At 34.6% G+C, this 21425-nt stretch overlaps 1 long non-coding RNA gene across 1 annotated transcript; it reads left to right on the top strand.

Annotated features, from left to right (window-relative positions):
• Positions 1 to 5185: 5185 nt before the first annotated feature.
• Positions 5186 to 11690, top strand: LOC148600292 (uncharacterized). Its single transcript, XR_015918062.1, has 3 exons — positions 5186 to 5239; positions 10304 to 10861; positions 11569 to 11690. It is a non-coding gene; the product is annotated as an uncharacterized LOC148600292 (long non-coding RNA).
• Positions 11691 to 21425: the final 9735 nt, after the last annotated feature.

Genomic DNA, 21425 nt, shown 5'->3' with positions numbered 1-21425 from the left:
ATGCATGTCTTAAAGTTTTTACTCAAGCTATGCTTTGTGTTAAAATGTCTACCTGGATATATTGTTCGTTGTAATCGAGTTTCCTTCTTTCATATGTAGGTTAAGTTAAGAATGTGGTAAATGGACATCTATATATGTACGTGTTTCATTCAGAGTGTCAACTTCCTGGATTGTCTCTAACTTAAATTGTAACTTTTTTCCTGATACCGGAGTAGATTTTTACTTGTTCTCTTTCTGATGTATTTGCTAGTAGGTGAAGACTGACAAAGGTTATTTTTTTCAACAGGTTCATACCCTCTGCGGAGATTTGCTGTTAGGATATGGAAGCATGTTGTTGTAGATCACATGATTCATTGGGAACTGTTGTGACACAATACTTACCACTTCTACCTAGAAGAATAAAAGCACCCTGGGTTGGTACAGGAGTGATTAGGTTACTGTGCATGTGCATGATGACTACTTACTGCTGGAGGGAATTGATGATTTTGGGAGGAGAGACAACTTTTTTCCTGTACGTGAGGTGTCTCTGATAAATTTTCCTCAGCCTTACATCACATTGTTCATCCCCTAACTCATGCTTCGCTTGATTTAAGGAAGACCATTCATAGATTTGAGGTTCTTTTTTATGTATTCTAATATGTCGAAGGTGCAATGATTCTTTTAGGAATAACTGATCGTCACTCGAAAGAGCTGCTCTAGAAAACTCGTTTTAGGTGATACATGTTGTTACCTAGACAAGCCTTTTAGAATCTCATAGTTTTCAAAGTTTTGTAAAAAGTGGTAACCAAGAACAATCATGTTCAAGGGCAAGTTCCTGCCATTCATTCTCTTGTTTCAAAATAAAATTATAGCTCTCATATATTTCTGTTTTACCAAAGTGTGGATCATAGAGTCCATCAAAGTGGTCCAAAATCCATCTACCTGCATGATTAATGATAAACTAGATTAAGAAGGTGTGAAAGTTTTACGAGCCAAATAATGGTGATTATAGATCGTTAATCCAATTCAGGCAGATTACAAAAAGCATTTATATGTAGTTCGACCTGACTAGATTTCTGCTCATAAAACTACTGTTGTGACACTGATTAAAATTCTATATAGAAAAATACCTCCAACTTCTTTAAGACTTTCAACAAAAAAAGATAGTGAAAAACTACGACTTTCAGGGTTAGAAGAAGTATTTTAAAAATTAATAATTGTTGAAATATAAAAGAAAAACGTAACAGAAAAAAGAAACGACATTAAGCAAAGAAAGATATGTACAAACTGCAAGTTAGAGTGCTAAAACTGCAGTCCACGAATTAACATTTAAACAATCTTCGATTAACAAAGAAAGAAAATACAGAGAACAAATGAGCTAGTAACAAAATTAAAAGAAGCGCGTTAACATAATTATGGCGGATTTCCGCTTCCATAGAAAATCGAAATGCGTGTGACGACCTAACTGGAGAGATAAGTTTAAGAAAATAAAAACTACTTTATTTTTCTGGTTGAAACGAGATCTTACATTACCCGGTAAATTCAAATTAAAGTTCAACATGCCTACAGTAACCCGATTTTTTTGTAATCCAAATATAACACACGACGGTAAGATACTCGTTTTTGACGTCTTTTCACAAGCTGGTTTAATTCAAATTAAGGATATGTGTTATGAATTCATTCCAGGATTTTTCACTTCTGCGATAGTAGAAATTATTCAACGTAGATTTCCAGACGAAAAAAAACACTCAAAATAGACTCCGCTTTTAACAAGATATTTGCGTTGTATTCCTGATGAATGGAAAACATTGTTCCGAGATAAACATCCAGTCAATGCTACTTGCGTTCCACATATAATACTTTACTTTGCAAATAATTCAGAAATTCCAGTAGGCAGAATATTATCGGCGTTAACAAAACAAATTTACTAACTCGTCATGTCTACCTTCTTTGAAACCCGACCTCTGAAGTTAAGTGGGCGGAGAAATTTCCGTCAATCAGTTTTAGACACGTGTACTCAGTAGCCAATCAGGTGGGACTTTGTTCAGATCTATAGGCTGGTTAATAGAGCAATTTTCATACTTGCTAAGTCCAAATTTAGTCAGGTAGATACGAATACATGTAAAGCGTGTGGGAATTGTACTGAGGATTTAGCACAACTGTTTATTTTTTTTTGTACGAAATTAAAACCAGTACATGATTATCTGAAAGATTTATCACATAACATATTTATTAATGTCACACCTGATATTGGAAACATAATAAATTATGACGAACTGGTATATTTTGGCTTCTTGAGGTCTTTTCAAAACTATAAATATTAAGTTTTTGAACTTTTGTGTATTTTTAAAGTTAGGAATATTTTAGTTTTTAAAGGTAAAAACTTGGATATTTTACGCTTATTTAAGTACACAATGCAGAAGTATTAACTGTTCGGTAGAGAGGGGCTTGCCACCTATCGTTAGGTTTGACCAGGTCTGGTGCGGACAGATGGTGATGTACTTAGTTGCCTTTTGTAGATTGGCAGTCGTTGTCTTTCATCTTCACAGTGTACAGTAAACAAAATGGATGACTTTAAAATCACACTTACAATAGTATGAACACTTACAAATGACGTAAATAGTAAAAAGTACATGCATTATATTTTAATTGTATTGACTGATATCAAAGCATGTATTTGGGAGAGTGTACTATCTTTATTTTCCCTCTTACTAATTAAATGAATGCAAAGATACTTATGCATACAATGTCACGAATGAGTACATAAAACTGTGGAAACATGGAAAATCCTTCTGTTGTTATCAAACTTAATTCGGTAAACTTCTTCGGGCTATTACATGTGAAAATAACTTGGTTTGGCTTGTGATGTTGTGTACGTTGTGACAACGTATTTTTACGATATGACGTTGTCACGACCAATCGCAAACGTCGGCAAAACGTTCTGTGTTTGCTGGGATTACATATGAAAATAACTTGGTTTGGTTTGTGTTGCTGTGTACGTTGTGCGACGTATTTTTTCGACATTACGTTGTCACGACCAATCGCAAACGTCGGCAAGACGTTGTGTGTTTGCTGAGATTACATGTGAAAATAACTTGGTTTGGCTTGTGTTGTGAACGTTGTGACGACGTATTTTCACGATATTATGTTGTCATGACCAATCCCCAACGTTGGCACAAAGTTGTGTGTTTTCTGGGATTACATGTGAAAATGGCTTGGCTTGTTTTGTTGTGTACCTCCATTATGGTTAATACGTATTTAGATTGGGTTTTAAAAGTGGTTATTTCGATGTTACTTAAATTATATATAACATTTTCAGTGCTGTGTTGTAATATTTCAAACACGGCACAAATGAAGTTTTCCATATTTTGTTTACATTTGCACCAGGGATGGTTAATAATAACACCATTAAATATGTAAGACTCGGAACAGCGATGGGTCACGGAAGTACGATGGTCGCGCCGAAGTGAGATGGTTGTACGCCAAAGTGCGTTTATGATCACGCTGAACTGCGATGGTGAGAGAAGATAGCCAATAGCAACGCGGAAATGCGTTTGCCACTACGATGAAGTGCGTTTTTTTTTGCTTCGCTGAAATGTTTTGACTATCATGTAGATTTTTTCCCGTTGAAACCGTAAATACACGTTTATCTTAAAATTCGATAGATATTTTACGAGTATATGCAATCAGAAAAAAAACTTTGCTTTCATTTCGTTCATACTTCCAACTACTGAGGAAATTATAGAAACAAAATTAATATTTTTACTTAATTTTTTACCTACACCAAGTGGACATTTGAACTGGTTGTCCCTTTTAGAAGGACGGGTACTCTTTCACATGAACATATTGTTTGACTAGCTCTAGACCGTTTGTGGATAGCTCTAAGACTTTTGCTTTAGCGTATGAACTACATGTACTACATAAAACACATCTGATCTATAGTGACTATGGCTAAGGTTATCAAAGAATGCTTGATGATACAGAGGTATAGATTTGATGCATTAACGGATTGTACGTAATATGAAGAGAAACGTGCTAGTCTGGTCCACCGGAATTTAAGTTGTGTCTTCGACATTCTAATACTCTCTTTCAACTCGTATATTGCAGTTTCTATTTCGCCTTTCAACTATAGAATATGCTCCATGATTCGTTGTGAAACCATATCTTAATTGTTCTAAGGGTAAAAATCCATGATATCAAATTGATGAAAAAGCTACATTTTCCATGCAACGATAACAAAAGTGTCCTGTTAAATCTTTTAATTACATATATATCTATTATAGTTTTCAAAATGCATGAAATACGACTTTCAGTGTCCGCTATCATTTGAAACCCGTTGCTACAGTTTTTGTTTCTCGAATTACCTCGAGTAACGTACCGTATTTTTTAAGTTTTGATACTGCATTAAATACATGTAATGTTTACACTCAAAATTATGCATGCTACAATTTTTTATACAGGCAACAATATATTAGCAACTTTTATGGCTTTCCTTTCATTTTGTTAGTTTTCTCTAGAAACCAGTATATGGCGCCGATAATTGCTGCTCCCAAGATTCAATATTATACAAGTGAATAAGGATTAAATACATAAATGATGGAATCCTTCAAACGTGTATAAGATAGGTTATGACATTATAGTATCTAATAGTAAGGTCTGTGAATTTCGGAGATTGTCCGATTCCGTTTTTATTGTATTGTATGCTTTGTAGTTTTGTATGGTAAATGAAAAAAAAGCTGTCAGTCTCATAATCAATTTCATAAGTGCGATCTGAAGGTCCTGTGTTCGATACTCACCCGGGGAACAAATTGTTTTTTGTCGAGCATAACTTCGTCGTATTTGCAATTAGGAATTGTGAAGCACGATTTTTTTAAAATAAAACTTTTTGGGACGTCAATCGAAGCTTTAATATAATGGAATAGTACCATATGGTCGCCCGTTTTAAGTGTCTTTAATAAATAAGACGATGACAACTAGATCTGTCGTGAAAGTTTTTTGACATTATATACATGTACAAGGTCGTATAATTGTCTTCTATTGAGGACCTCAAAACATTTAGAGTAATTGTTTTTCTTCCAATTATTCTCGTTTATTTTTATTGATCCAGACGCTCTCAGGCGCGCCCTGACGCCTTTTAGTAAGACTCTTCGCTCCAGGTATTCTCGGGTCGTTACTTATAAGTAGTTCCGTCTGCGTTGCCGGTGTTGGGTGAGAAAAGCAGACGACCTTGTTGTTGACTGTCTGTAGTAATTGATTACAGGTGATTAACATTTTAAGTTGTCTCAATTATTTGTTTACTTCTCATCTAGTAATATTTACACACTTAAAATCTTATCGGTCAAAATTACACCCTCCTCCATTTAACTTTTTAAGAGACACAAGACACTTCTTGTCCTGATCCATTTAGTAAACTTTAGGGATTCGGCGCTGGAGATATTTTTTTTTGTTTTGACCACCACAAATCCCCAGCGCCGGATCTACAAAGGGATTAAAACAACACGTTCAATAATGGGGAAAACGAGGGTCGAATTGGGGGCATTAGTATCCATAATCAAGTCAATGTAAAAGAAACTCTGACACTGCAATGGTCCTGACTTAGAGTTGGTATACTCAGGCATTTCAAATTAAATGGTTGGTTAAATCTAGGTTTTACAAGGCGCCTATAAGGTGAAACATTAAAGTAGCACTCCTGATAAGATCCATGCAAAATGTGATGCATGGTTGGAAAGCCTACATCTTTTCTTTTTTGATATTTTAATTAATGTGTTATAATTAACAGAAATCAATTATTAACATGTGGTTTTTCATATAAACCATGCTCTTAGAAGATAAAAATTATGTAGAATAAACTGTACAATTTAAAGTTATGGGAGATAACTCTGTAAATGACAGTAACATACAATAGAAACTGTTGGATATTCAATGTGAATTATCTACTAAGAGCAGACAGATTGGAATTAATAATTATTCATTCCATCATATAGACATATAAAGCAATTGAATAACAAAAATAAAAATATGTAGCCTTTTTTGAATTGTATCACATTTTTCAGATTTTGTGGGGTATATCATATTTTACAGAATTTGTATGATTCTTACAAAGACTGCTACATATTTGTAAACATTCAGAAGCCATGTTTTTCTACAACAACAAAAAAATAGACGGCATAATTATTTTAGCTACATGTACCTCACAACCGAAGTAGTGTGGGTAGTACATTGTTCAAATCAAGAGTATAAGTTTTGGCTTGACAGTCCATTATTCAGAAGGACTAAAAGGCAAAGGCCAATAAGTTAATATGAAGAGGGCAATGACTTTATCAGGAATATGCGAGCAAAGTCTGACTCAAAAGTATCAGGTTCCCTTTTTGACATATTAGACTTCATGCCATTGTGTCAAGTTACATATGTAGTTAAGGAATTTTCCATCAGCTGCAATAAGTGGCGGATGGAAAAGGGCTCCAAATATTTATACAATTCTGAGTAAGGTCTACTGTTTGTAAGGTATTATTAAAATTCTTAGAAGTCTATTAAACATTTTGTGTAGCCTGCATTTTTACTATTTCTGAAGCTTAAATGAATCCCAATGTTGTGTATTGTTTGGACGAAAGTTTGTCAAGTATCTGTATGATGGATTCTTTGACAAATTTCTATACATGTACATGTAAGACTTGTGATGCAACTTAAAATCAAAAATAAAAATTGTAGCTTTTGAGGGTGTACAGTATATCACATGTGGAATTTTCATGATTCTTAGAAAGACTGCTACTTAAATACATGTAACAAAAACAATATCATGGTCCAAAGTTTTAAAGTAACTTAAATACAGGACAATGAATGCATTCTTGAAATTTGAATTTGATGTAACCTTTATAGAACATTTATCAAGCATGATTGAAGTAGGCAATGGACTTTTATGACAAATTACTTTGTTAAGTACACATGTACCTACATTTTGTAGTCTAGCTGCTGTAAGAATATCATTTTTTGTATGAATTTGCTTTATTGCTCCTGACTTAGTTAACAAATATGCATTATAACACAAATTATTTAGTGATTTCTTTTTAAATAAAGTGCTGATGATATTTTAGAATATCAGACCTTCCAGCTTTTTGAACTACAAACTTTGAATTATCAAACATTAGGACTACTGACAAACCATGGAAAGTTTCTCTCAATGGAGTATGTAGAAATGTCTTCAAACTGGAAAAAAATGTTGGTTAATATCCATATATACCTGTGAATATAAATTGGTGGTGTGGCAGAAATTAAAAAAAGAGACAACGAAATTATTAAGGAGTGGCCTGACCTAATGTATTTGATTTTTGGCTGAATATCACATAGTAAAAATAGTTATAGTATAGTGAATGTTGGTAGTAAGGGCGGGGAAATGATTTTTGTAACACTAACACTTGATACTTGGTATCCAGCATCAGGTGTAGGATCTGATTTCAGGTCTGTGGGACATCCACTTCCTGTTTAACCTGTTGGACACCCACTTCCTGTTGAAAGAAATTTGGACATATCTGTCTTGATCTATTTTTGTTTTAAAATCCCAAACTGTAAAAGACAACATTTACACGTACATGTATATTTTATCCTTGCAACAATAGAAAAAGAAACTATTTATAATCTATATTGAAAACAACATACAGTACAGAAAGTGGAAAACAATGATTGAACGTTAAAATGTGAAATGTAAACGTTTCAAGGAGTGAAACATATAATGTATAATTTTCTGAACATAGCTCATCTTAGTTAACCATATCAACTATATTATATTTTAAGTAACATTGCCAGAGGGAGTAGAAGTAATCTGACTTGCTTATTTGAACGGTTTTAGTGACCTGGCTAGCTGATTTGAACGGATTAATGAGACCTGGCTAGCTTATTTGAACGGTTTAAGTGAGATCTGGCTAGCTTATTTGAATGGTTTAAGTGACCTGGCTAGCTTATTTGAATGGTTTAAGTGACCTGGCTAGCTTATTTGAACGGTTTAAGTGACCGGGCTAGCTTATTTGAACGGTTTAGTTACCCGATAGTTGGGTTGTTGAAACGGTGTAAATGACATGTCTTATTTGTTAGAATGTCATAAATGACCTTGCTAAAGCTCGTTAGAACTATATAAATGACCTGGCTTTTTGGGATGATAACAATGACTTGGCTATCTTTTTTGAATGGTGTAGAAGATCTGGCTAGCTTGTCGGAATGATGTTAATGACCTGCTGGCTTGTTTGAACAGAAATGGCATGGATAGCTTGTTTCAACAGAAATGGCATGGATAGCTTGTTTGAACAGAAATGACATGGATAGCTTGTTTGAATGGTGTGGAAGACATTGTTAGCTTGTTGGAACAGTAAAAATGACCTGGATAGCTTGTTTTAACGATGTAAATGATTTGGCTTGCTTTTTAGAATGTGTAGAAGATCTTGCTTGCTACACAAATGTATTTAGGCCTGATAGAATAGTGAAGAAGTTCTGGTTATCTTGTTGGAATGGTATGAGTCCCACACCAGAATAAGGTCTGCTGTTGGACAGTGCATGCCTTCTCGGGGTTTTTCTAGCCTTGTGGAAGGTTTATTCTGACTAATTTTTCCCTTCTTGCCTCATTTTCCTCCCACCCTTCAGTCTGCTTTAGTATAGACAAACACAACACAATACATGGAAAGACTTGTATAGGCTGAATACTCAAGGAATATGAAATGCTTACAAAATTGTCCATTCAAGCCAATTTCTTAAGTAAAATTCAACTCCTGCCTCTTGGGGCTTTTGTGGGAAATGCCACATGCATTAAGATACATGTACCATCACAACGTGACTTTTCATTTTATGCTCCTTAAATGCACAATTCAACATGATTGTTTTCTGTTTTGTTAAGACACATGACTCTGCTATCACTTTGATTAAGGTCCTGCAACGAAAAGTGGTGGTCGACTTGTATTGATCACTCTGTCCGTCTGTCTGTTCTAGCATCTGTCTGTAAAAACTCGTGCTCAGGTTGTAAATATTTTGTGGCATACTATGGATAGTGGCATTTGACCTTGAACTTTGACCTCAAGGTCATATTCCTTTTTTTGGTGACAAAGTCATGTCCAGGCTGTAACTTTTGTATTCTAATGTGGGCTTTTGATATTTGGTATTTGGGTAGATCACCTAAATATAATGTGTTGTGTGAAATGGATAGTGGCCTATGATGTGAAATTTAATCTCAAGGTCATATTTCAAATTTTGCGGTATTTTTCTCAAGTTTAGGTTTTAATGTGTCATTTTCTGCCTAAAATTACTTTGCAGGCTGGCAGTATGTAGATTTATTAGTCATTGTGTATGCCAAGTCTGTTTTTTCAACTCCTGGTGAGCTAAACAACTTTGTTCGCATAATGTTTTAGAGTGCAATTTGACAGCCAGTACCCTCTTATATGAAATTGAAGTTTTTAGTCCCAGTTTTTTATAGTTAGGACTTAACTTTGTATTAATATCCTTTGTTATAGTATACTTTTACTTTAAATGCAGTTCTAGGAAAGCCTGTTTATAATAAATTGTCAAATTTTCAGTTGAAGTTGGTGTGTAGGTCAATTTTTCAAATTCTACCTTTAATTTTTGTCTCATGACAGATATAAATTTCCTTTTTTTCATTTATTCAGGCTATCTCTTAACAAATAGTGCTGTAAAGTACATGGTGAGTGTTTATGTTAACCAAAATGATCATTTTGATGGAGATACTGCTTAAAATGTTGAAAATTTGCTGCCGTGAAAAGAATGTGGTGAAAGTCTGTATACTGTAAAAACTGTAAAATTTGATATTTTTGTCCGATTTCAAATTTTTATCTTTTCAAACACATATACTTTTAAATCTATCACACTTTTGGGGTTTGCGAATACTGCAGAAATTAAAATTTTCAATTTCTTGTTTTCTCGTAGAATGACAGTTAAGTCACATGACTCTAATATCACTTTGATTAGGGTCCTGCAACAAAAAGTGGTGGTCCACATGTACTGATTACTCTGTCCGTCTGTCTGTATCTGCATCTGTCGGTTACAAACTCGTGTTCAGGTTGTAACTTTTTTGTGGCATACTGTGGATAGTGGTCTATGACCTTGAACTTTGACCTCAAGGTCATATTTCTTTTTTTTTTGGTGACAAACTCATGTCCAGGCTGTAACTTTTGTATTTCAATGTGGGCTTTTGATATTTGGTATGATCACCTAAAGATAATGTGTTGTGCGAAATGAATAGTGGCCTATGATGTGAGCCTGAAGGTCAAATTCCTATATTTAGGTGACAACCTCAGGTCAGAGCTGTAACTTATTTTCTCTTTTGATATAGGCTTTTAGTATTTAGTGTGTGCGGAGTAGATCACTTGATTATGATATGTCTCGCACTATGAACAGTTGCCTGTGACCTTGAAGGTTTGATCAGCAGGTATATAAGTTGTAATTGCATTTCAATGAATGTTAGTTATTTCCCCTATCGAATGCATTTAAGAGTTATCTCCCCTTAAATTTGACAGAGTTTTTTTTAAATGGGATATCTATACATGTATATTGTTCTGATATGTTCCCATTGTACTTTGTAACTTATATAAAGTATAATACCAGTTCAAGTGCATAATTTCTGTTCTTGGAAATAACTTAATTAACATGTTTTAGGGATAGTACTCTAAATGATATGAAAATTGTGCACATACATGTACATATGTGCAAATACATTGTTAATCCACTCTAATACTTTGATAAACTGTTTAACTTAATGCAGTTATGTTTTATGACATGTTCTTCCTTTTTAAGCTTTTTTATTGGATTTCTTAGCAACAGGAACAGACTTAGGTTACTTGGCTGCCCTCTGGATCAGTGAACATTTACAACCAGCTGAATGGTATTCTTTGTAAGTCTAATGTATTTAGGTGTTTAATTTCCAGCCAAAGACGGATAGTCATTTTTTTACCAATCAGATTTTATTGACAGTGTATTGCAATCACATAACAACCAATCACAATAACAAATCACATCACTAGTTCATATCATATAGTGGACCAAACAGTCAAATCATAGAGAAAGCTGTATGTATAATGTTAGAAGCATTTAATAATATTTTTGAAATATCTATATAAATTACAATTTCTCCATTCTTGTCCATATTTTTTAGAGTAATTAAGTATTAAGTCTCTTTGTCATTATAGAAAAGCTTTAAATTGACATTAATGAGTGATAAAAATCTGTTGATTTGTCAATGGTTATATGCCTGACATGACTATGGTCCTGTCATGTTAACGCTTCAGTGTTGTTTTAAACACGAAATATGATGTGTACCTTAACACTGTTACCAATGATGGTATTGTATTATCATTACTATTATCCAAAGATTTATGTGTTTAAAAGATTCAAGTTTCTCTTGAGTTACATGTTTTAAAAGACATTTGTCCAAGGTAGTTAGTACATGTATATGTAGGATTGTATATGCATTGGGAGGCAGTGTTCAAATAAGCACTAGTTTTATACCCTCAATTTCCGAGGCAGGATCATTGATATACCATTTATTTAGGTCATGAATGTATGATACTTTTCAATGGCTGGTATTGATTTTCTTTATAGGTTGACCCTTCATTGAGTATGCAAAAAAGTCCTGGACCTTTCACACTTGAAACTTAACCCCCCGGGATGAACATGTTTTACCTTACAAATTTGTACTCTATAAAAAAGAGCAGAAAGGAAGATGCCAGGTAATGATTTACAAATTTTAGAAGTACTTTGGTTTAAGGAGGTAGACCTAGAGTAAGGGACACAACTCTTAAAAATCTTTGGAACGTTTGTATTCAGCATTTTACATCAATCTTATGTAAGCATCTAATTAACTTGGATTCATTTTATTCTGCTTCAAACAAAGGCAGGAAATGCTTTGGTGAAATTGAATATAATACCAACATATCACTGATTTCATGAGATGTCCCTTACCCTAGGTCTACCTCCTTTATTTATAAACATTTTGCAAAGGTGTTCATTTAGTTATTTATTTACAAAACTAGTACCTTTTCACCATGGAAATGACTTTTCTTGAACCGGTCAGCATTTCTAACATTGCAGCTTCCTGTCAGATCAGTTATGCCATTGTTGTGGTGGGTATTACCATCTGCTCACTTCTTGAAATCTTTTTGTTGTATGGTTTCCAAACAAAATTTGGTATGATATTTGCCTGAAAAGGACATACTTTTAGCTTACCTATATCATGTGAGCTTATGTCATCACATGGCGTTTGTCATCATTCGTCTTCCTCCTCTGCTATCTGTTACTCTTTTTTTTAATCTTTTCCTTTGAGACCAAGATTCTGATGTCAATCAGGTTTAGGTCAAATTTGTTGGTGTAGTTCAGCATGATAAATTTTGCATGTGCAGAAATTTTCAGAGAGATCTGTTATTTTTGGAGGTCCATTTAGTTTTTATACCTCTATAGCTCTTGTTAATTTGTCAAGTGTGTATAGTGATCTCATGTCTGTCTGTCTGTCTGTCTGTTGTATCTTAGGTTATTATACCGCTATGACTCTTGTTAATTTGTCAAGTGCATATAGTGGTCTCGTGTCTGTCTGTCTGGCTGTCTGTTTTACCTTAGGTTATTATACCTCTATGGCTCTTCTTATTTTGTCAAGTATGCATAGTGATCTCGTGTCTGTCTTTCTGTCGCACGTTAGGTTATTATACCTCTATGGCTTTTGTTAATTTGTCAAGTATGCATAGTGATTTCTTGTCTGTCTGTCTGTCCGTCTGTCACACTTTATATTATTATAACTTTATGGCTCTTGTTAATTTGTCAAGTATGTATAGTGATCTCGTGTCTGTCTGTCTGTCGCACTTTATGTTATTATGCCTCCATGGCTCGTGTTAATTTCACAAGTATGTACAGTGATCTCCTGTCTGTCTGTGGAACTTTATTTTAATATACCTCTATGGCTCTTGTTAATTTGTCAAGTATGTATTGTGATCTCATGTCTGTCTGTCTGTTGCACGTTAGGTTATTATACTTCTATGTCTCTTGCTAATTTATCAAGTATGTTTAGTGATCTTGTGTCTGTCTGTCTGTCTGTCTGTCTGTTGCACGTTAGATTACTATACCTCTGTTGCTCTTGTTAATTTGTCAAGTATATATAGTGATTTCGTGTCTGTCTGTCACACTTTATATTATTATACCTCTATAGCTCTTGTTAGTTTCTCAAGTTTGTATAGTGATCTCATGTCTGTCTGTCTGTCTGTCTGTTGTACCTTAAGTTATTATACCGCTATGACTCTTGTTAATTTGTCAAGTGCATATAGTGGTTTCGTGTCTGTCTGTCTGTTTTACCTTAGGTTATTATACCTCTATGGCTCTTCTTATTTTGTCAAGTATGCATAGTGATCTCGTGTCTGTCTGTCTGTCGCACTTTAGGTTATTATACCTCTATGGTTCTTGTTAATTTGTCAAGTATGTATAGTGATTTCTTGTCTGTTTGTCTGTCCGTCTGTCACACTTTATATTATTATGGCTCTATGGCTCTTGTTAATTTGTCTAGTATGTATAGTGATCTCGTGTCTGTCAGTCAGTGATTTCATGTCAGTTTGGTTGTATGTCGGTTGCATGTTAGGTTTGGTGGTATGTTGATGCCTCAGGTTTATAGTTGAATGTAAATAGTGGTATCATGTCAGTCTGTCTCAGGGCTCATGCTACTGGGTGATTCAGGCAAAATAGTCGCCCTGGAGTCGCTCACTTCGCCTTAGACGACACCAAAAGTGAAATGGAGTCGCCCTCTTATTTTCATACATCACCCGTGATCGGGTTTTACTCCGTCATTTAGTTGTATTTTGACCAGAGTTATCTCTTTTTCGATAGGTATGATCTAAAATGTGTAACCCGTACCCGTACCAACTTTTCCCCGTACCCAAATACTATTTTGTCAATTTCTTCATTATTACATGATATTTCCAACTAAAAGTTGGTACGTATTTACAAAATAATATGCTAGATTTAATATTTATTTAAATGTTTGTCGAAAAAAAAAAGATTTTTATTCGATTTTCTCTTTTCAAGAGATCTAAAATGGGTAACCGGAAATTCCCATTCCCAAAATCAGAGTCCGGTATTTTTGTTATCTGTACAATTTTAATGCATATTTTACATTAGAACATCATGATATTATCAAAATTTTCATTTGTGTTAAAATAAAATCGCACCAGATTGTATAAGAGACCCCCAACAAACAAACAAACAAATGTTTCAAACGTATAAGACAGGATACGGAATGACCATTCTTTGTTTCAGCCTACAATAATTCATGTTTTATCGTTCACATTTCGTTACGATACATGCAAATTTGTCATGCGGGTTCTTTTGGACTGAAGTTAAATTTATCTCAATTGATAATTCGGTAGAAACAGACCCGAAGCGTTTCTTAAAGAATATTTTTTTTTACATGATTATTAATACTCTTGATCAACTTACATAAAGAGACTGGATATTTTGAACAAGTAATCATTATGAGTTAAGTGGGATCAGGAAAAAAACAACAAAATGAAAATTCCAACAGAATGTCACTGCCTGAAATTTTCTATTCCAGAGCTGCTAAAAAAGACAAAAAAAATAGGACAGTACTGCAATGCAAGAAGCTTTGCTTTGCTCAATCATTATTAATTTTGCTGTAATAAATTTGGTAAGGGTTAGAGGTATACATGTAGATTATAAATTTGGTAAGGGTTAGAGGTATACATGTAGATTATAAATTTGGTAAGGGTTGAACGTATACATGTAGATTATAAATTTGGTAAGGGGTAGAGGTATACATGTAGATTATAAATTTGGTAAGGGTTAGAGGTATACATGTGGATTATAAATTTGGTGAGGAGTAGAGGTATACATGTAGATTATAAATTCAATTTCATTCATATGATACAGTCGATCATTCAGGTTGATTTCATTTTGTCCAAAATATTTGGTTACTTACATATGTAGCTTAAAAAGTAATTTATTTCGATAAAAGAAAATGAATATAAGAAAATGCTTGCAAATATTGTATGCATGTAAGTAACATATAACAGTGTAATTTTAAAAAGCATCAGTAAAAGATGCGCGTACACATTCACTTCTCCCTGTTTTTCTTAGGTAACTTGAGCCCTGTGTCTGTCTGTCACGCTTATTGTTTGTAGGTTGTTTTTTTTTTTATACATTTGATTAATTAGTCAAGTGTGTACAGTGATCTCATGGCAGTCTGTCTGTCTGTTACATGTTAGGTTTGAATGTAGTTTTAATACATCTTGTTAATTAGTCATGTGTATCTCATGCTAGTCTGTCTGTCTGTGTTACGTTGAGTTTGGAGGTAGTCTTTATACCTCTTGTTAATTAGTTTAGTGTATAAACAGAATTTAGACTTCAAAATTAGTTCCTTATAGACAGTTGTTTGGTACAGTTAAGCAGATACGATGATATTGATACGCAATGAAGTTGAGAAGGGTATGATATTTTTACCTGTCAGTCTTCCAGACTTTTTTTTCTAAACACTTGCAGATATTAAGCTGATTTTTTTGTATGTTAGACTACCATCATGATAAATAGATCATGTTTACGTTTTGTTTTGCTGATTTTTACCGAAATTACTTGCCTTGGACTGAGCAAATTTTCAAAAATGAAAGTCTTTGGGACTTTTTTTCTAAATGATTACAGATATTGAGCTGGCATTTGGTATGTAAGTCTACCATGATGTGTATCTGTAGATTTTGTTTTGCTCCGCTGACTTTCTCCAAAATTACAGGCCTTAGAATTAGCGATTTCTTTTAAATCAACAGTTTTCAGGACTTGTTTTCTCAAAACTCTCAGATATTGAGCTGATGTTTGGTATGTGTGTTTACAATGTATCATGATAAATTACAGATCAAGTTTATGTTATGTTGAGATTTTCTATGAACTAAGGCCCCTGGACGTTCTTTTCTTTTCAAATACTTTTATGGTCGTCATCATGAACTCGTGGATCGTTATGGTGTATCCATCTGCTCCATGAAAACTGATTTATTCAACGAGTTATAGTTTTCCTTTCCTCGTTTGTCTACCCCGGACTTGACTTTTTATGAGCAACTCAGCGGGCGTTTCTAGAAAAGCAGAGTACACTTACCCTACCGGTGCACTTGGTCCATGCTCCCAGTTTTTAGTGGAGTCTGAGTTGCTCATTTGCTTTTGTTACTTAGTGTGTATGATTTTAGTTACTTTATGTTCTTTGTTGTGTATGTCTGTTTTCCATGTCTGGTCTTTGTCCCTGTATTACATTCTTTTGATTACCACTATAACCTTAATTCCCTTGATTACTCTATAATTTGAGTCATATTTGTGGATGTGTGGGGTATATTAGCGCTTTCACTAAGGTTCTTTATATTGAAAAGTGTCTGTTATAGACAGGTATTCAGGTTATTCAGGTTCAGTTAAGACAGGTTTAAGTGTTCTGTTTTAGATGTAAAACTCAAAATTTCAACGTAATTTATTAGTGTTCTATGTTAAATATTAAGGTCATTAGTTCACTGATCACAGTGTTTAGTATTAGATATTAAGGTCATTCGTTCATTTGTTACAGATTTTATGCATGGAAGTACAGCGTTCTTATTCTTGTTCTTCTTTTTCAGGACATTTGTATCTTTAGTGGCGTTGAAGAATTTGTCATATGGAATCAAAGTCTGCTTTCATCTCAATTGTTCCATGTTCATCTTGACTGTGTATATATCATCTTCCAGTACTATGTGCATGGGGCTGTTTGAGATTATGGCAATTTATCATCATCAGTATATTCAGCAACTTAAGACCTACCATAGAATTTCTTCTCTTCAATCTTCCAGAATGGATTTCGACTCACCCTTTCTACAGACAAATGTAAGACCAGATTGACCTCTTGAGTATTCTAAAATATATTTAGACCCTCTTTTTTAAGACCAGCCAAACCTTTTTTTAGACTAGTCTTACGCTCTGTTTTTAGACCAGCCTAACCTTTTTATTTCAGGACCAGCCTAACCCTTCTTTTTTTAACACCAGCCTTACCCTCCTTTTTTTAAGACCAGCCTAACCCTCTTTTTTTAGACCAGCCTAACCCTCTTTTTTAAGACAAGCCTAGCCCTTTTTTTCTAGTAACTAAATATGCTGATTAATTTGGTTTGAATTGACAATCATTCAATTAAAAGTAGTTGACATCTAACCTCTTATCAGTACCTGTGTATTTCTTTGCGTTTACCCGAATAAACCAATCGTCCACTGTCGATATATTCAAATTGCCTATAAATGATTTATTTCTAGTTAAAGACGCCAAGGTGTTAAATATATAAATCCTTGTAGACGCATAATAAACCTTTTGAACTTCAACTAGAAATGAAAACCCTGCGAGATCATAAATAGGCATCGTTCATAGAAATGAAATATAAAGAGGTATGCTGAGTACCAATTGGAAGAGCTGTTTTTATAGATTTCATGCAGGCCCTGGCGGTTCCACACACTAAGTATTTACAAAAAATGTGGCAGTGGTTCCAAACAAGAAACTTGTATAAAGAAAGAGGTTCCAGGCAGGGAATACACGTCCTGTTCCAGGCTATTATGGGCCGCTCATTTTGCCAGTCTTTTAACAAAAGGGTCATATAACCCCCCGAAACTATCCTGATGTTTCACCCATTGTATCGGGTATTTTTATTACGGTTACCGCTTCGTGACACCAGAAGCCCAGATATGACAAATAAAAATAAAACTTTGCTTAGACAATGGCATAGGAATTTCGAAATGCATTTCCCGGAAATTATGTCAGTGTGTGTGTGTGTGTGTGAGGGGGGGTTGATATTGCTTTATAAATAATCAATCTAATGTGTGTGTCTCTGGAACTAGGTGCCGAGAAACTAAGTGCTTTTACATGACACATAGGTGTCTATACGATAACTTGTAGCACTAGGGCTATAAAGCGTAACAACTGAGGAATGTAGCTAGTTTAGAGGGACATGCATATTAGGACATGTTTATTTCAATGATGAATGATCTGCGTGGTGAAAACAGATTTGTTCAACGCGTCATAGTTTTTCATCCTCTTATGTCTACTTTTATGAGCAACTCAAAGGTATGTTGATATTTTTATGAGAGTTAAAATAAAGGGTTCCCATCATAATGAAACCCCTGCAGCACCATCTGTACTCATGTAAAATTTACTATGAGCCTTATAAATAGCTGAATTTAATATAGTAAGTAATGGAGACATGAAATGGTGGTATTACGTCTTGTAGTTCAATTACAATATGCAATATTTCAAAGAGTTTGTGTTCATTTATCAAGGTGTTTTATGTAAACCGGCATCAAACCCAAATATGACGCAAACTAGTGCACTGCCACGATGCATCGTGAATTTTGTTGTGTGCGTTTTTTTAAATGCCCGTCGTATTCAGAATGATTAATTTAAAAATAAATCAAAGATATCAATATGATAATAGCCATTTAGAATAATAAGTTTGTCAGTGTTAAGATACGTTTGAATTCGTTCCCCAAACTATTCTTTTATACCATATTTTTGAAATATTACGATTGTCTGAGGCGTAAAAATTCAAACGATCGATATAAATTGATGCAGTACATGAGTACTTTGATTTGATGTGAAGTGAAAACTTCCTTGAGTTACTTCCCTTAGACCATCTTTTAGCTTCTTTCAAATTCGCTTTTTATATTAAAAATGATAATATTTGAAGACTTCTTTTACAACCCAAGGAAAACTTAAGTCCAACACTGTATCCAGGTTAGGCACTGAATCTTTTTTAATCTGTGTTTATAGCAGAATCACGCTTCATTATGACAGGTGATTATTGTTTATCACCAATGCAGCATAAAACGAAGAAAGAAGAAGTGCGTAGAATAAAAAAAAATGATTTTTGTCTGAACGAGGTATAAAAAGTAGCTAAAAAATATATAAAAAAAAAATGCTTCAGTTTATTTCCTGGCGACAACAAGATTCGGAAATGGGAGGTATAAGGGTACCTGAAAATCATAGGTTGGTTGATTAATGGGGGATGCAAGGGGGTTATCCCAGCTTACGTGCTATAGGTCCATGTGGGGTATAAGGGTTAGAACTCCACCTTTTTTTAAATTTTGATAATTTTGTCTTCTTAGTCTAATAGATTTCCCTTTAATCTGTTCCTTGTACCAATTGCTAGGCACAAAACATTTTTGTATTGAGGGGAGACTTGGTTTGTTACGAAAAAAAAAAGATTACTCCAAATTTTTAGCCAAAAGTTTTTTGCTCAGTCATTGATCGAAAAAAAATATCAATACTGTTTAATATTTCCACCATCCCTTTACAATACATATATTCAAATACAATTTTTAACTACGGCTGCTGCTGAAAAAAAGAAATACTTCTCGTGTCTGAGCAAAAACTCAACATTAAATCCGAGCCCCCTTCAAAAAGAAAATGGTCTGTGTCTTACTTTCATATCAAGCCAAAGAAATGCTTCGCAGGGCAATGCTTGATTAGAATGCAGAGGTCTAATGATGAACAGTTGGGCCAAAATTTTACACGCTTCCCAAGCTTGATACAGATCTCAATTTTAATAGCAATTACACAGGAAAAGAACTTGACCACAAACTAAAGTCCCTGTTTGGCCTTTTATTGCTCAATAAACAATCAATCAAAGCCTTTCTTTCCAGGATAGGTATGTCACCTTGGGGTTCATTTATAAGATCCATTCATCTTTACTCAAGCTATTGTCTGCAAAACAGGAACATGTTTGTTTCTGATCCTTCATTCGTAATCAGTTCAAGTTGAAACCCCTAAAATCAATCCCATGCTTTCTTTAGTGGTTTAATTTCATGAAAATCGATAAGCTCAATGTATACTAACATGAAATATCTAAAGACAACAATAACAAAACTGAAGACAGCATGATACCATTATTCCACCGCAGTCAACAATGATGAAACTGACTATAGCATGATACCATTATTCAACCGCAGACAACAATGACGAAACTAACCACAACATGATACCATTATTCAACCGCAGACAACAATGACAAAACTAACCACAGCATGATACCATTATTCCACTGCCGACAGCAATGATGAAACTAAGACAGCATGATACCATTAATCCACTACAGACAATGACGAACTGACGACAAGATGATACCATTAATCCACCGCAGACGACATTGACAACACTGATGAGAGCGTAGTACCATTATTTCACTACAGACAACAATGACGAAACTGACCATAGCTTAAACCATTATTCCACTACAGACAACAATGATGAAACTGACGACATCATGATACCGTTATTCCCCCACTGACGACAGCGTAATACCGTTATTCCACCTCAGACAACAATGACGATACTGACTATAGCATGATATCATTATCCCACTGCAGACGACAATGACAACAGCATGATACCATTAGTCCATCGCAGGCAACAAAGACGAAACTGACGACTGCATGATACCATTATTCCGCTGCAGACGACAATGACAACAGCATGATACCATTAGTCCACCGCAGTCAACAATGATGAAACTGACTATAGCATGATACCATTATTCAACCGCAGACAACAATGACGAAACTAACCACAACATGATACCATTATTCAACCGCAGACAACAATGACAAAACTAATCACAGCATGATACCATTATTCCACTGCCGACAGCAATGATGAAACTAAGACAGCATGATACCATTAATCCACTACAGACAATGACGAACTGACGACAAGATGATACCATTAATCCACCGCAGACGACATTGACAACACTGATGAGAGCGTAGTACCATTATTTCACCACAGACAACAATGACGAAACTGACCATAGCTTAAACCATTATTCCACTACAGACAACAATGATGAAACTGACGACATCATGATACCGTTATTCCCCCACTGACGACAGCGTAATACCGTTATTCCACCTCAGACAACAATGACGATACTGACTATAGCATGATATCATTATCCCACTGCAGACGACAATGACAACAGCATGATACCATTAGTCCATCGCAGGCAACAAAGACGAAACTGACGACTGCATGATACCATTATTCCGCTGCAGACGACAATGACAACAGCATGATACCATTAGTCCACCGCAGTCAACAATGAAAAACTGACGATAGCATGATACCATTATTCCACCGCAGACAACAATGACAAAACTGACGAAAGCGAGATACAATTATTTCATCGCAGTCAACAATGATGAAACTGACTGTAGCATGATACCATTATTCCACCACAGACGAAAATAAAGAAACTGACGACATCATGATACTATTATTCGACGGCAGACGACAGCGTGATACCATTATTCCACCGCAGTTAATTATCTGTTTCTAACTTTTCTTGTTTAAAATGTTAATTAATACTAGTGAAATCGAAAGGAACCCTCTTAAATAAGGCCTCCAACATGGATGTCCTTAGTAGATACCTTCT

Source organism: Perna viridis, chromosome 13 (genome assembly GCF_037379345.1).
Source record: "Perna viridis isolate PV_CMFRI_1.1 ecotype Kerala chromosome 13, ASM3737934v1, whole genome shotgun sequence".
NCBI lineage: Eukaryota > Metazoa > Mollusca > Bivalvia > Mytilida > Mytilidae > Perna > Perna viridis.
The sequence above is the reverse complement of the archived record's forward strand: the minus strand, read 5'-3'. Positions and strand labels throughout refer to the sequence as shown.